Source organism: Bubalus bubalis, chromosome 1 (genome assembly GCF_019923935.1).
Source record: "Bubalus bubalis isolate 160015118507 breed Murrah chromosome 1, NDDB_SH_1, whole genome shotgun sequence".
Classification (NCBI taxonomy): Eukaryota; Metazoa; Chordata; class Mammalia; order Artiodactyla; family Bovidae; genus Bubalus; species Bubalus bubalis.
The window spans coordinates 131,240,977-131,255,176 of record NC_059157.1 but is presented as its reverse complement, the minus strand read 5'-3'; the positions used below and the strand labels follow the sequence as shown (position 1 = coordinate 131,255,176).

At 37.6% G+C, this 14,200-nt stretch overlaps 1 long non-coding RNA gene across 7 annotated transcripts in view; it reads left to right on the top strand.

Annotated features, from left to right (window-relative positions):
* The window catches only part of LOC112585561, a 385,559-nt gene that overhangs the window by 141,394 nt on the left and 229,965 nt on the right, over positions 1 to 14,200 (top strand). For 2 of the 7 annotated variants that reach the window (XR_006551652.2, XR_006551650.2), the window contains exon 3: positions 12,929 to 12,967. The exons of the other annotated variants lie outside the window; for them this stretch is intronic. This is a non-coding gene — a long non-coding RNA (uncharacterized LOC112585561). The remainder of the gene's footprint in view (positions 1 to 12,928; positions 12,968 to 14,200) is intronic. 7 annotated transcript variants of the gene reach the window in all.

Genomic DNA, 14,200 nt, shown 5'->3' with positions numbered 1-14,200 from the left:
AGTACGTTATTACAGGGAAGGCTAGACTGAATGAATGATAGTTAATATTTTCTGAGTGTTCTGGTGCTTTACATGTATTAAATCATTAATTCTCACAGCAACCCCATAGTTGAGCCCTATTATCACTATTAAGATCTGTATTTTAGAGGTGAGAAAAGGTGCACAGAAAGACCAAGACTTAATTAAGTTCTTTGCACTGGTAAGTGGTAGAGCCAGGATTCGAAGACAGCCAATCTGATTTTAAGGTTCACATTTTAAACCGCTTCTTATTCTGCTTCCAAAATATGTTTTGTTCTTCTTTGGTGCTATTTTTGTTAGATCACATCAAGCTAAAAGTTGAACAAAAGTATGTAAGGAAGATGGTTACACACCCAAAAAACCCAGTGGCATCAAACTGTTAATATGCATGTTAAGGAATTTTACTTGTATTTAAAAACTTTAATTTTGGCATTCTTTATACGTAATGATAAAATATATGTATATATTTCTTCTCATTTCTAGGCTCACAATAATTATGTAATTTCCTTCACTTAAGGTAGAATAAACTGTTAATAAATTGAGTGGTTGGCACTTAAAGACTGTTAAAAACCACTTCAAATAACATGGCAATCTCATCTTTATAGTAATACCAGCTTGTTAATTAGATGAACTACCCAAATACAGAGATTATAGTTAAAATTGCTTTGAGTAGGTGGTGGTAATGATGCACTGCCTGTTTTACAACATCCTCTATGCCATGCACTTCAACTCCCATTTTTAAAAATAAAAATTTCCAGCACTACTTAAAAGTTCCTTTTCCTAAGCATGAGATTTTCCTGAAAAAAAAAAAATAAAGGTCTTGCTAATTAAATAGTTCTATAAACAAAGCATCTGTATCAATGTGGAAATATGTAGGAACAAAATGCTCAAGGCAGGAAATTACTTCTACTCTAGGTGCAGAAGGGGAAAATGTCGTTCCCATTGAATCTTTTGGTAATGCTAGTTTTAGAAAACTTTAAAGTACCCAGATAGCTGAAGTTTTAAAAAAATATTTTTAAAAAGTCATTTTTACTTTCAGTAGTGGCCACCTTTGTATACTTCTGAGCACAGTAAAGATCTCTCCAGTCTTAATGTCACCACTCATCTCCAGAGAAGGACCCAAGATCTTTTTTCCCATGGTCTTTGATTGTTTCCGCATTCCCAGTAGCAGCGTCTCTCATCAGGATTGAGTCTTGAGCAGTCATAACACTTCTATTTAATTCTGTAGCCAAACAGCATTTGTTCCATAAACAATTCTTAAGTATTGTCAATGTCCCAGGCCTTGAGCAAGAATGGGGGATTACCTTTATGAGTAAGAAATGGCCTTGAACTGACCTTAAGGAAGAGTCTGTCTAAGAGTGTCAGAAAGAGCATTTCAATCAGAATGAAAGGACTTAAAGACTAAGACTGGGGCTGAGGAACTGGTCAGGCTTGAATTTGAGGTCTGTGCTGTGCAGTCTGAACAAGAATCACTGGGAGGATTCATGATAAAGGTATATGATTCCCAGGCCCAGTGCCAAGCACAGATATTTTCACAGAGATTCTTTGAGGTGGTTCAGGTCACCTCCTGACCACCCTTTCTAAAGTTACCTCTTACCCCAGCCAGGATCTTTATTTAGTTACATAATGATTACCAACCTCCACCCCCCATCTCCAAGACATACACTGGAAAGTAAGCTTCATGAGGGCAAGGGTTTGTCTTGGTCATTGCTATGTCTCCAGCACCTGAATAGTGCCTGGCACATAGTAGGTGCTTAATAAAGATTACCAATATTACTAATGGTATAAAACATGGAAGTACATGGTGATTCATAGACATTGTATTGCTGTAGATCAGGGCTCATTTACGGGGTAGAGGAGATGAAGCTAGAGGCACACTCAATGTTTTTACTGAAAGCTGCTAAAGGGTTTGGATTTTATCTGGCAGGTATTAGTAGATATTTGAAAAAGAATCAAAGTTCACCTTGTTTGTAGTCATTGGGAGCAGAAAGTCATCAGCTGATTCTTGGTGTTGTGATTTAAAAAATGCCAAAGCCTCACTTTGAGAAAATTCTCCCAATTTTTCTTCTGAAGGCACTGAAGTCCTATGTGTTTGGAAGGAGTCACACAGACTTTCTCTTCCAGACAAACACTATTCACCTCCATAAAGAAGTAGAATGTTTATCATTTAGATAAGCAGATTTCTATGTTGTTTCTTATTGGTTCAAAGAGAATTGCAACTGGACTTGTTTTTAATTTTGTGAGGGAGGAATGGAGTCTACCCAGATGGTTGTAGAGCCTCTGGTTCTCCATTACGTTTCTTCTATGTGCTCCACTGTCTTTCCCTCATGTTTTGTCCACCTGGCTTCCCTAGTTTGTTCTTCTGGTGAAGCTGCCATTCACAAACTCATTGGGCACAGTGATTGGTTCAGGGATGTGCACCTAACCCAAGCAGGGCAAGTTAGAGTCACCCCTGGGGTAGATACAGATCCCTAAAGGATTACTTGATGTTTGAAATTAAACGTCACTCATTAAATGAGTGGGTTGAATAGGTCATATTTATGTCTTGTCAAGTGGGATTGCCATATAACAGTTCACAAAATAGGAACTTCCCAGTTTTATGACATATAATATCTTCCTAAAAACCTGCAGTATTATAGAATAGACTAAACATGAGCTATTTAATTATTTGTTAGATGATGTTACATAGCAAATTAGGTGGCGATGGCATCAATATAGTATAGGATATTTATTTGGCAACACAAATGAATAGAACCAAGAAATGACATCTTACCTGTCAAATTTATTTCAACTGGATTTATGCTTAATGTTCCCAAAGGCTGCTAAAAGTTTTATGATTATATTAAAAAGATAAAATATTAATTTTGTCCAAAATTGACTCAAGGTGCTTTGACAACATGTATATTTAACCTTTATAAGTATTTTTGTGGACTTCACTGTGAACCCTAGCACTTTAACAACATGTACTTTACAACATATATTCTACAAACATTTTATGCCATGCTTTTCTCTGCTCTTAGCTGCTATAGTACACATCAGGCTCAAAGAGGTTCTTTTTCTCTCCTTGGGCTGAATGGTCCATTTTTCCTGTGGTGTAGTAAGCATCATTTACACACGTGTTGTAGACATTTAGACCTCACTGCCTTGCCAAAGGCTCTGTGCCAAGTGCTGTATCTATAAAGATGATTAAGATACCATGTCTGCCCTCAAGAAGTTCACAGTCCAATGACCAGGTTTATTGTCTATCTGGAACTTTAAAGTTCAAGGGCTGAGCAAAGAGACTAAGAGGTGGCAAGAGATAAAGATGGAATGGCAAGCACAGAATGGATAGTAAAAAATTCTGTTATCTCCCCATTCCCAAATTTGGCCTTTTATTCTGGAGGCTGTCTTCTCTTTGAAAATAAGGAAATAACAGGATTAGATTTGAATGTTAGCAAAAGCACTTTGGTGGGACTGAAGAGCAGGTTAAAAGAGATCTGTTATGAGTTGAACTGTGTCCTCTTTCAAAAAAGACAGTTGATTTTCTAACTCCTAACCCCTCAGATTGTAACCTTGTTTGGAAATAGAGTGTCACTGCCAATGTAATTAGTTATGATGAAAACATAGTGAAGTCAAGTGGTTCCCTAACCCAGTATGATTGGTGTTCTTCTAACATAGGGAAATTTGGACACAGAAACAGATGTGCACAGAGGGAAGATGATGTGAAGAGGCGCAGGGAGAAGATGGCCGTCTCCAAGTCAAGGAGAGAGGCCTCGAACAGATAGTTCCCTCATAGCCCTCAGGAAGAACCAGCTCTGCTGTGACAGTAATTTTGGACATTTGCTCTCCAGAACTGAGGCAATCAATTTCTGTTGTTTAAGGGAGCCAACTTGTGGTAGTTTTTTTATGAAACAAATAACTGAAGATTGTAGGCCAGTTAAGAGGACCAATGAGGGCCTAAACCAAGGTGGGACAGGGTGAAGAGAAAGGATTTGAAAAATATTTTGGAAGGAGAATTGACAGACCGTGGTGACCAGTTGGATATGTGGAGTTAACATAGTGATTAAAATGAACCTAGATTTTAGTCCTGGCTCTCTTCCTCCTCACCTGTTTGAATCTGAACCGTAATCCTCTTTATGCTTCAGTTTCTTATCTGTAGAGCGAGTCATGATAGTTCCTATCTCACTGGGTTGTTCTGACAGTCAAGAGAGTGAAGGTTAAAATTTATTACAGTGATATGGTAAATACTTAATATGATAATCTTGGTAAATACAGTAAATACTCAATAAGTGTTTTTTGTGTTTGTTTTTTTTTTAAATATGTGGGTTGTATGAAGGGGATTGAGAATGACTCAGATTTCTGACTTGGCCATCAGACAGGGCCATGCTGTTATTCAGGGAGAAGAAAAAGAGAAAAATGGATTTGGGAGGCAACATAGTAAATTCAGTTTTAATTAAATTTAAAACATACAAGCAAATTATTTGTCATTAAAAATATACTGCCTTACCTTTTATGTTGACTTTCATAGAGTTTGAGTTTATATTTTTAACTTAACAAAAGTTTATGTTTAACTTAACGATTGGAGATAATCTCACAAGGAAAATGAGATAAGCACCATTGAGTTTTTAGGTTGCTAGAGGGAAAGGATTGTAAAATCATATTTGTTTAAAATTCCTTAAAAAATCTGTATTGATTAAAATGGCTATTATAGTGGTGAATTGAAATATTGACTTGTCAGTTCAACCAATAATTAGCTGTTAATTAACCTTCAGTTGTCACTTATGACCACCCTGTCCCTTGGATAATGACATTAGATGTGGCGATCTATACCAGAGAAATTGAGTCATCTGATGGAGGTTATCCTTGGCTAAGTTTTAGTTCTAAGTTTGCCAGATAAAATACAGGAGACCCATTTAAATTTGAATCTCAGATAAACAATGAATACTTTTTAATCTTCAATATACTTCCCCCCAAATTGCACAGGACATATTTATACTAAAAAAAAATTTTGTCATTTATAATGTGTCACTTAAATCCACCATTAAGTGATATCCTGCATTTTTGTGTGTTAAATCTGGCAACCCTATCTTAACTGTCTTGATGGAATGTAGTTCTGTAGAAATATTTTTAAAAAGTATACCTGTGGTGGATTCATTTTGATGTTTGGCAAAACTAATACAATTATGTAAAGTTTAAAAATAAAATAAAATTAATTAAAAAAAAAAGTGAGCTTATAATCATCCTGACTTGAGACACAGTATGCTTATAACTTGGTATACACTATTTCTCAAAAGAATTTCTTGAGCTCAGGGATTTGCAATTAATGAGTTAATGGTGAAAACATAAGCAAGTACAATGGGAATAAACACTGCCAAAGATAACACATTATTTAATAATGTATAGAGGTCAAAAGGATCAACCACATATACAATTTGTTAGAGTGATATTTTTTGTAAGACTTTATTTAACAGATTAATTCCATGAGCAGCTATTTTGTTTTCTGTCTACTAATGAGTAGATTAAAATATAATGACTGCCTGCTTGTTTAATGAAGATGACAAACCCCCCATGTTGTGCTTATCTTTGTATGATGTGTTTCATATATAGCTTATATAATTGTACCCTAAGAAATACAGTCATAAGCTACTTTAAAAATTATTAGACTCAGAGTGACATTTTAGATAGAGGATGCTGCTGCTGCTGCTGCTAAGTCAGTTCAGTCATGTCTGACTCTGTGCGACCCCATAGACGGCAGCCGACCAGGCTCCCCCGTCCCTGGGATTCTCCAGGAAAGAACACTGGAGTGGGTTGCCATTTCCTTCTCCAATGCATGAAAGTGAAAAGTGAAAGTGAAGTCTCTCAGTCCTGTCCAACTCTTCACAACCCCATGGACTACAGCCTACTAGGCTCCTGCATCCATGGGATTTTCCAGGTAAGAGTACTGGAATGGGTTGCCATAGATAGAGGATGAGATGTGGTTAAATGCCATGTGATTTCAATTTAGGCTTTGATTTTATTCATGAGGCCCCTTTTTGCTTTCTTTCATCTCATCTATTCCTATACCTTTTGAATATGACTAGAAACCATCATGGTTTCTAGTCATCACCATTCTACCTCTGTCTTGAAAATTCATAGCCAAAATATTTGGCACAAATGGGAAAACTGGTAAGTTTTTCCTCTAAATCTAGGCATGTGATTTTGTTTGCTGCAGAATTGTAGTGGTTAGTTTGTGTTTGTTCACTTAAAATTAATCAGATCTTTTGCTACAAGTCATGCTACTTTGACTTTTTAGAATGGTTTATCTTCTTACTTCCTGTAACTTACTATAATGCTTGTGAAGTCATCATGAAGAGATGAAAATTATACTTCTCACTTTCCCAAGTATTTGCTTAAGTATTTTAAATGAATGCTAGTTATTAAAAATACCCAAGAGAAATTCAAAACACAAATACTTTGAGATTCACTCCTAAGAAGAACAAAATAATATCAAGCAGTTCCCAGATTACAAATTGTCTGAGAAAATTCTAATTTATGTTTGAAAAAAGGCAATACAGAGATTGTGCTCATCATTTTTTTTCATTACCCCATGATCACAGAATTGCTCAGACCTGTCTTGCCACTTCTGGAGGCATTCGGGTAGAAATGATTCTTTTCCTTCAGCAAATAAGCACCTCTTTTTCCCTTCATTTTTTTGTTCTTTATTTCTAAGGGACTGTGGAGAGGAATAGAGGGATACATTCATTACAAGAACCATAAGACTACCCTGTAAACATTTGTTACTTCTGGGTTTGGGATAAAGGCAATGCTGCAAAGGAATTTTACAGAACTACAGCATGCATAGGGAGCTTTGGAAGCATTTAAGAGGAGTACCTAACCAATGTCATGATTGAGGGAAGACTGCTGAGAGGAAGTGACTTCTAAACTGAGAAAGAGAGGATGAGTAGAAGTAGATGGTGAAGAGAATATTCCAGGTGGAGGGAAAAGTACATAAAGAGACCCAAGAGCTGATAGAGATCTGCTAATTAGAGAATTGAACTTAGCTTAATTTGCCAACTAGAGTTCTAGGCCAGATTAAGAAAGTGTCATAAATCATAAAAAAGAATTTTACCCTGAAGACTTTGCTGAAGAATCAATGGAAAGTTTAATGCTGTGGAGGACATAGTAAGATTTATACTGTTTCAGAGATGTGGAGAATGGACCTGAGGGTTAAATGAAAGTTGGGAGAGCTGGTATGATGCTTTTCCAGTAATCCAGGTGAGGCGATGGCGACCTGACCAGGAAATTGGCTACAGGAAAGAGAACACTGAAGAGCTCCAAGAAATATTTAAATGGCAGAGTTGACTGAACTTGATTGTTGGGTCATGGAGAATGAAATGAGGGAGGTCAGAGGATGATTTCCAAATATCTGGATTGGGAAATTTGTTGGATAAGCTGTGATATAATAAAAAGTAGAGGAACAGATGTGGACATGGAAGAGTTAACTGCAAGATAAAAATGAGTTAAATTTTAAGCATATTTTGAATACTTGTGGATACTGAATTATTCAGTCAACACATATTAATGAAATACCAACTACATGCCAGATAGTGTGAATAAAGGTCTTAGAAGTAGAGGCAGCAGTGATATATTTTAAAGATTATAATCTAGTCGAGATATACAGTATGTAATAAAAATAATAAATATATACAATAAATATGATTCTTGCATGTAGTGGAGGAAAACACATTTATGAATTGATTTGTTTCTACTTAAAAGTATGTTCAGAGACATCAAGTAGATACAATACTGCCTGGCAATAGCATGTTAGTCTCTGATCCACCTTCTCTTTCCTCAGAGTACCAGCAGCCCCTTTTCTCTTCTCACTTTCATCACAATTCACAAAAGAGAAACAATTCATCTTTCTGTTATAAAAATCTATCAGCCAGATTTATAGATTTATATCCACATATTCTTTCTTCCCATTTGTGCACAAGGATAAGGTGTCTTTATCCTTCCTGAGGTCAAGTTATCTCCTTGTACACGGAAGCCAGTCTTCTCTTTTCTACTCAAGGGCACCATGTAATAATCCCATCTTAAAAATAAACCATCTTCTCTGACTTCATGTGTTCCTCTACCCCCTACCTTATTTCTCTGCCCTCCTTTATAGCAAAACTCTCTACAAGAGTTGTTGATTCTTTAATATCAACTTCATTGAAATATAATTGCCATGTAAAACTGTAAGATATTTAAAGTGTACAATGTGGTGATTTGATGTGCATATACATAGTAAAAGAATTTTCAGCCATCTAATTAATTAACATGTTCATCTCCTAACATATTTATCTTTTATCTGGGGAAGGGAGTGAGAGCATTTAAATTCTGCTTTCTTAGCAAATTTAAATGGTATGTAATATTTAAAGAGGAATTAATTTATGACAAAATAGGCAAGATCATTCAAGAGGGCAAGCATTGTCTCTTCAATAAATGGTGCTGAGAAAACTGGACAGCCACATGCAAAGAAGTGGTCTATTTTTTTGACAATTAATTTTTATTAATCTTACTCAGTGAATGCATAGAGTATTAAATAATTTTTGTAGTGAGATTGCTGAGGAAACTTCAGGGGTCATACTTTGTTTCTTTCTGGCCTTTACTGCTGACTTGGTGACCTTTCTTGCTGAGGATGACTTCTTATCCACTGCCTCGATGACTCCAGTGACCACTATTTGTCTCATGTCCCACACATCACAATGGCCTAGAGGTGGGTACCCAGAGAACATTTCCACACATATGCCCTAGCTGGGGACTATCTGTGCATCTGCACAATGGCCTGACTTCAGGGTCTTGGAGTTCCCTCCAGTTTCTTGCCTGAGCATCAGTCAATCTTTTCCCACAGCTCAGCAAGCTTGCAGAAGATGTGGGCTGATTGGGAAATAGTTAGGGTGGATCTTCCAACTATTGTGTCAAGACAATCACTTGTGTCATAAAGTTACCAGCCTCCATCTGGTGGGGGAGGGGTCATTCCAGCCATATTTCCATGATGAATGTCCTTCATAGATAAATTCTTCACACTGAAGTCCACCTGTCATCTGGAAGGGCCTCAGGCAGGGTCTCCTGGTGCATCTACCCAGCCTTGACCTCTGAGGTGAGCTTGGTGGGGCAAAGGTGACCTCCATCCCAAGTTTCAGGAATCTAGTTTCCAGAAAGTCCACAGACACAGGGCCAATATTTCCAATCATGTGCACGTCTTGCAGAGGCAGCCTCGGGGCTCATTGACCAGTTGAATGGGTGGGAAAATGGAGTCCAGAGCGTCCAGGAAAGTCATCCCTGTGGCATTTCCCTCCTTCCTCTTGACCTTCCAGCTCTTGAACATGGGCATGTGGATGCTAGACTATGCTAGCCTGAGATGGGCCTGAAGGCCATGGAAGCCGAATTATAGCTGATCTTCTTGATGTAGGCTCTCACATCCTTGGTGATCTTGTGGAAGCATGCAGCACTGTGGGTGGGCTTGGTGGAGTCCGTCTTGTTGACAGCAATGATGAGTGGCTTCACACCCACTGTGTAGGCCAGTAGTGTATTTGCAGATCTGCCTATACTTCAAGAGGCCTACTTCAGATATTCCCATGTTGTTGGCCACAATGACCACAGCACAGTCACCTGGGATGAGCCAGTGATCATGTTCTTGATTGAGTACCTGTGGCCTGGGGCATCAATGATGGTGATGTCGTATTTGGTTGTCTCAGACTTCCACAGTGAGATTTCATGGTGAAGCCACACTCTCTTTCTGCCTTCATTTTGTCCAGCACCCAGGCATACTTGAAAAAGCCTTTGCCCATCTCTGCTGCTGCCTTCTCAAACTTTTCATGGTTCTCTTATCAATACCCCTACACTTGCAGGTGAGATGTCCAGTGGTGGTATACTTGCCAAAGTCCGTGTTGTTGATGATGATAATATTGATATGGGTCTTTTTTACCCATAATGGTGGGTTCCTTAGAATTGTTGATCCAAATATTACCAAGAGCTTCACAGTCTGTAAAGCAGGAGCTGTGTATTATTGATGCTTCTGTTTCCTACCTCCCTTTCTGTTTGTAAGCCATGCAAAGGAGTATTTTTCTCTTTCACTCCACCGTAGTCTCCTTTCCCGAGGTGTTGGTGACCTCACCAACACCTTCCATCTTACCAAACCAACGTTCAATTCTGACTTTATTTTATTTTCTCTCTCAGCTTTTATTGACATCTCTCCCCTCCTTGAAACTCTTAGATTTCCAGATACCAAAGGTTCCTAAATTTCCATCTATTATCCTCAATCTCCTTTGCCAACTCTTTCTTTTGGCTTTTTCTTATGTAGTTCTAAATATGAATTTTCTCTTGGTAATTTCACCTATTCATGTGGCTTTATATACCACATATATCCTGATTTCTAAATTTATAACTCCAACTTTTTTGAACTGCAGTCATATATTCAACTGCTTATTTAATCCCTTGAGATATGGCAACAGAATTCTTAATCCTACATGTCCTACTCTTGCTACCCCTACACCACCAAGCTTGTTCTTCTTCATTCTTGCCCTCTTCATTCTTATTAAATGGCTTCTCTTTTCAACCAGATGTAGGGTTAAAACACCTAGATTGTGTGCACAATCATTCTCTTTCATTTATGCTCCCCATATTCAGAAGGTTCTGTTGACTCAATCTTTAGAATATATGCCAAGTGTTATTAAATTTTTACTAAATTTACTATACAACATTAACCACCATTGTAGACTATGTCTGTGTAGCCCACTGTTTTCCCCATGTTCCCATTTCTGGACCCTCTCATAATTATTTCTCCACAAAATAATTAGGGTAATCCAATAGTTTCTCATTATATTTGGAACAAAATTCAGACTACTTGCCATGACCTATAAGACCATTCATGACCAGCCCCACCTACATCTTCATTTTGAACCTTTCTCCCCCTTGCCCTTTATAATCCAGTGTAGAGAAGTGAAATGATTTATATCTTAGAAGCTGAATTAATAATTTTGTTAATGGATTAGATATAAGTGATGAGGAAAGCAGTGTATTAAGGACAACTCAAAGGTTTTGGTTTGAGCAACCAGGTGGGTGGTAGTTTGCAAAACTGACCATCAAATGAATGGAATGATGCTGTGAAAGAGCATCTTTCTTCTGAAAGAAAAAAGGAGAAGAAGACTTTTTATTGGTTTGCATTTTTCGTGGAAGAGGGTGAAATAAGTTTATTTAGGACCAAAATACAGTAGCTTTGATTCCTTGTGAATGGGATCTATAGGTAGTTGATTAATTGAAAAATGTTTAAGAACAGATTCATTAAAAATAGTACTAACATAACAGAAATCTTTTATTTTGGCTAAGAACATATAAAACTATTTTCATTCACCAGTTTTTTTTTATGTAGGTTCGAGGTATGTTTTTTGACATGGCTCCATTAATTAAATTTCTTCTTTTACATAAACCACATCCATAATATATTATATAATATTTCTAGTTTTGATTTATGTAAAAACTGGAGCTAAAGCTTAAATTCACATCTGAAGAAGTTGTGAGGCAAAAAAATTTCCAGATTTTTATAATTTTCTCCAGTCTTTTACATTTTTGTTCCCCATAAACAATTTAATAGAAATTACTTGTTAGCTACTTGTTCTTATTTTAAAGCATCTGATATATTTTTAGACCACATCATTTTGTTTTCTCACTTACATTTCATCAGATATATAGTAACACTATATAACTCACAATAGCAAGTACCAGTGAAATGAAAAAGTTTGGAAACAAATTTAATCAATTCTTGGTAAGCCTAAATACAACTGAAGATGCAGTTGCATTTGTATTTTCTAGAGAGCAATTTACTAGTTGTGACTATTAAGTATGACTTAGGTTTCAATTACAGTATATGGAGATTACTTAAAGAATTTCTACTGTGTATATACACTAGATTTCACATACATAAAAATCTATTTTATGTACATACAGTGTAAATACCCTGAAGGCCCTACCTTTCAGGAAAAAATTCTCACAACAGTTTTCCACCCCCTCAGAGTAGTATGGGGTGGGGATGCTCAAGATTGGAGAGCATGACAGCAGTTATCAATCTGAGCAGGATTTTGCTAACTGCAGAGTAGTGTCTTTAAAGAGAACATAGAAATAAAGCAACTAAAATGGCTTTTGTTGAACTTCAAAGTCAACATTTTAGTGCCCCCAAAATGTGCACTAGGTTATAATGACTATGTTTGGCAAGAAGGAGGATTTTCTGGGATTGAGAGCACCAGATGGTAAAGACAGCCCTGTCAAGCTTGAGAGCAGGGCTGTGTTCCTGTTTGGGAGGTCCTGGTGTGTGTATCAACAGAACATCCTTAAATGTCAGTGTTCACCAACACAAATGAAGTAGATAATGACTGTTACTCAGTGACTTGTGTTAGATAAATTAAAGCCTTAACTATTGTCTTTCAAGTCAACAAACATTTATTGATTGCCTGCAATGAGCATGGCACTGTGCTTTTTGGCTGGTGCTGCTGCTGCTGCTAAGTTGCTTCAGTCGTGTCCGACTCTGTGCGACCCCATAGATGGCAGCCCACCAGGCTCCCCCGTCCCTGGGACTCTCCAGGCAAGAACACTGGAGTGGGTTGCCATTTCCTTCTCCAATGCATGAAGGTGAAAAGTGAAAGTGAAGTCACTCAGTTGTGTCCGACTCTTTGCGACCCCATGGACTGCAGCCCACCAGGCTCCTCCATCCATGGGATTTTCCAGGCAAGGGTACTGGAGTGGGGTGCCATTGCCTTCTCTGGTGCTTTCAGCTAGGGATTCACAAATGAAAAACATGATATATCGCAAGTTCATACTCTAGTCACAAGCAGGCATTTCAGAACTAATAATGATATAAATCAAATTAGACAGTGCTAGAATGGCCATATGAATTTTTATTAATTTCCCTTTCCAGTGAATTTTGGTTCAGTGAACTGGTTCCGTGCATTATGAGGTAAGTCAACTTTCATAACCACTCTTAACTTGTATAGATTTCTCACCTTTCAAATGAGCCAGTCATATTCTGGGCAATAATGCATTTTATTAAAAATGATATTTTCACTGGATAATTCCATTTAAGAGATGCCAATTAATTATCTATCATTTATAGCTGAAATTTGTTTATTTGGCATCAGCCTTATGTGTCATTCTCCTAGTGTTTTTTTGTTATTGGAGATCCCAGTAGTCTGTCCTTGAAGCCCTGCCACTGAAATGAGTATGAATTTTGGTTAAATTGGATGCTTTAGTGTACCCTGAATGTTAAAAAAGAGTCTGGCTTTATTTAGTAGGTGTTTATTGCTTTTTAGCCTGTTACTTCAAATTCTACCTATCTCTAAGATATCAGCACACTTCCAAATAGTGTCCTTCTAGTTAGGTCAAGGCTCATGGCCAGACACTGTCATAGGACCATGTGCCTTTTCTTCAGAGTTTTGATCTGTTATAATTTTATATTATTGGTGTGATTTTTTAGCTATTTATCTGTCACTCCATTTAGGCGCTAACCCAGTTGGCTCTAAACTTAACAGATCAGGAACCACAGAAGTTTTACTCTTCAGCACTGTCTTAGCTTCTAGCCTGGTGCTTGGCACTGAATAGAGGAATGAACTTTGACTTGAAGTCTTTATTTCCTTCTTGTGTTAACTTTTGTGGGAGGGAGTTTGGGGGTGATGATGCAGATGAATTTGGGTTCTGTAAATTTGCTAATCACTTCTTCCTTCTAGTTTCCTAAACTTATTTTTACTAAAGTTTCAAGGATGCCCCACCATTCTGTTGGGGAACAAGCTTGTGACCATGTTACCCAGATCGTTTGTAATTGTATAAATTTTAATCAAGTTCCCCATTAAGAAGTTGCCTTTCCAGGCTAAAGAGGCCAGTGTTTCAATGTGCCTCAAATAGCAACACCTTAACATGTTGGTTGCTCTTTTCTCTGTTCTGTGCCTTCTCTAGCTTCATTATTAAAATTTATGATATGTAAGGAGAAGGCGATGGCACCCCACTCCAGTACTCTTGTCTGGAAAATCCCATGGATGGAGGAGCCTGGTGGGCTGCAGTCCATGGGGTCGTGAAGAGTCGGACAGAACTGAGCAACTTCACTTTAACTTTTCACTTTCATGCATTGGAGAAGGAAATGGCAACCCACGCCAGTATTCTTGTCTGGAGAATCCCAGGGACGGGGGAGCCTCGTGGG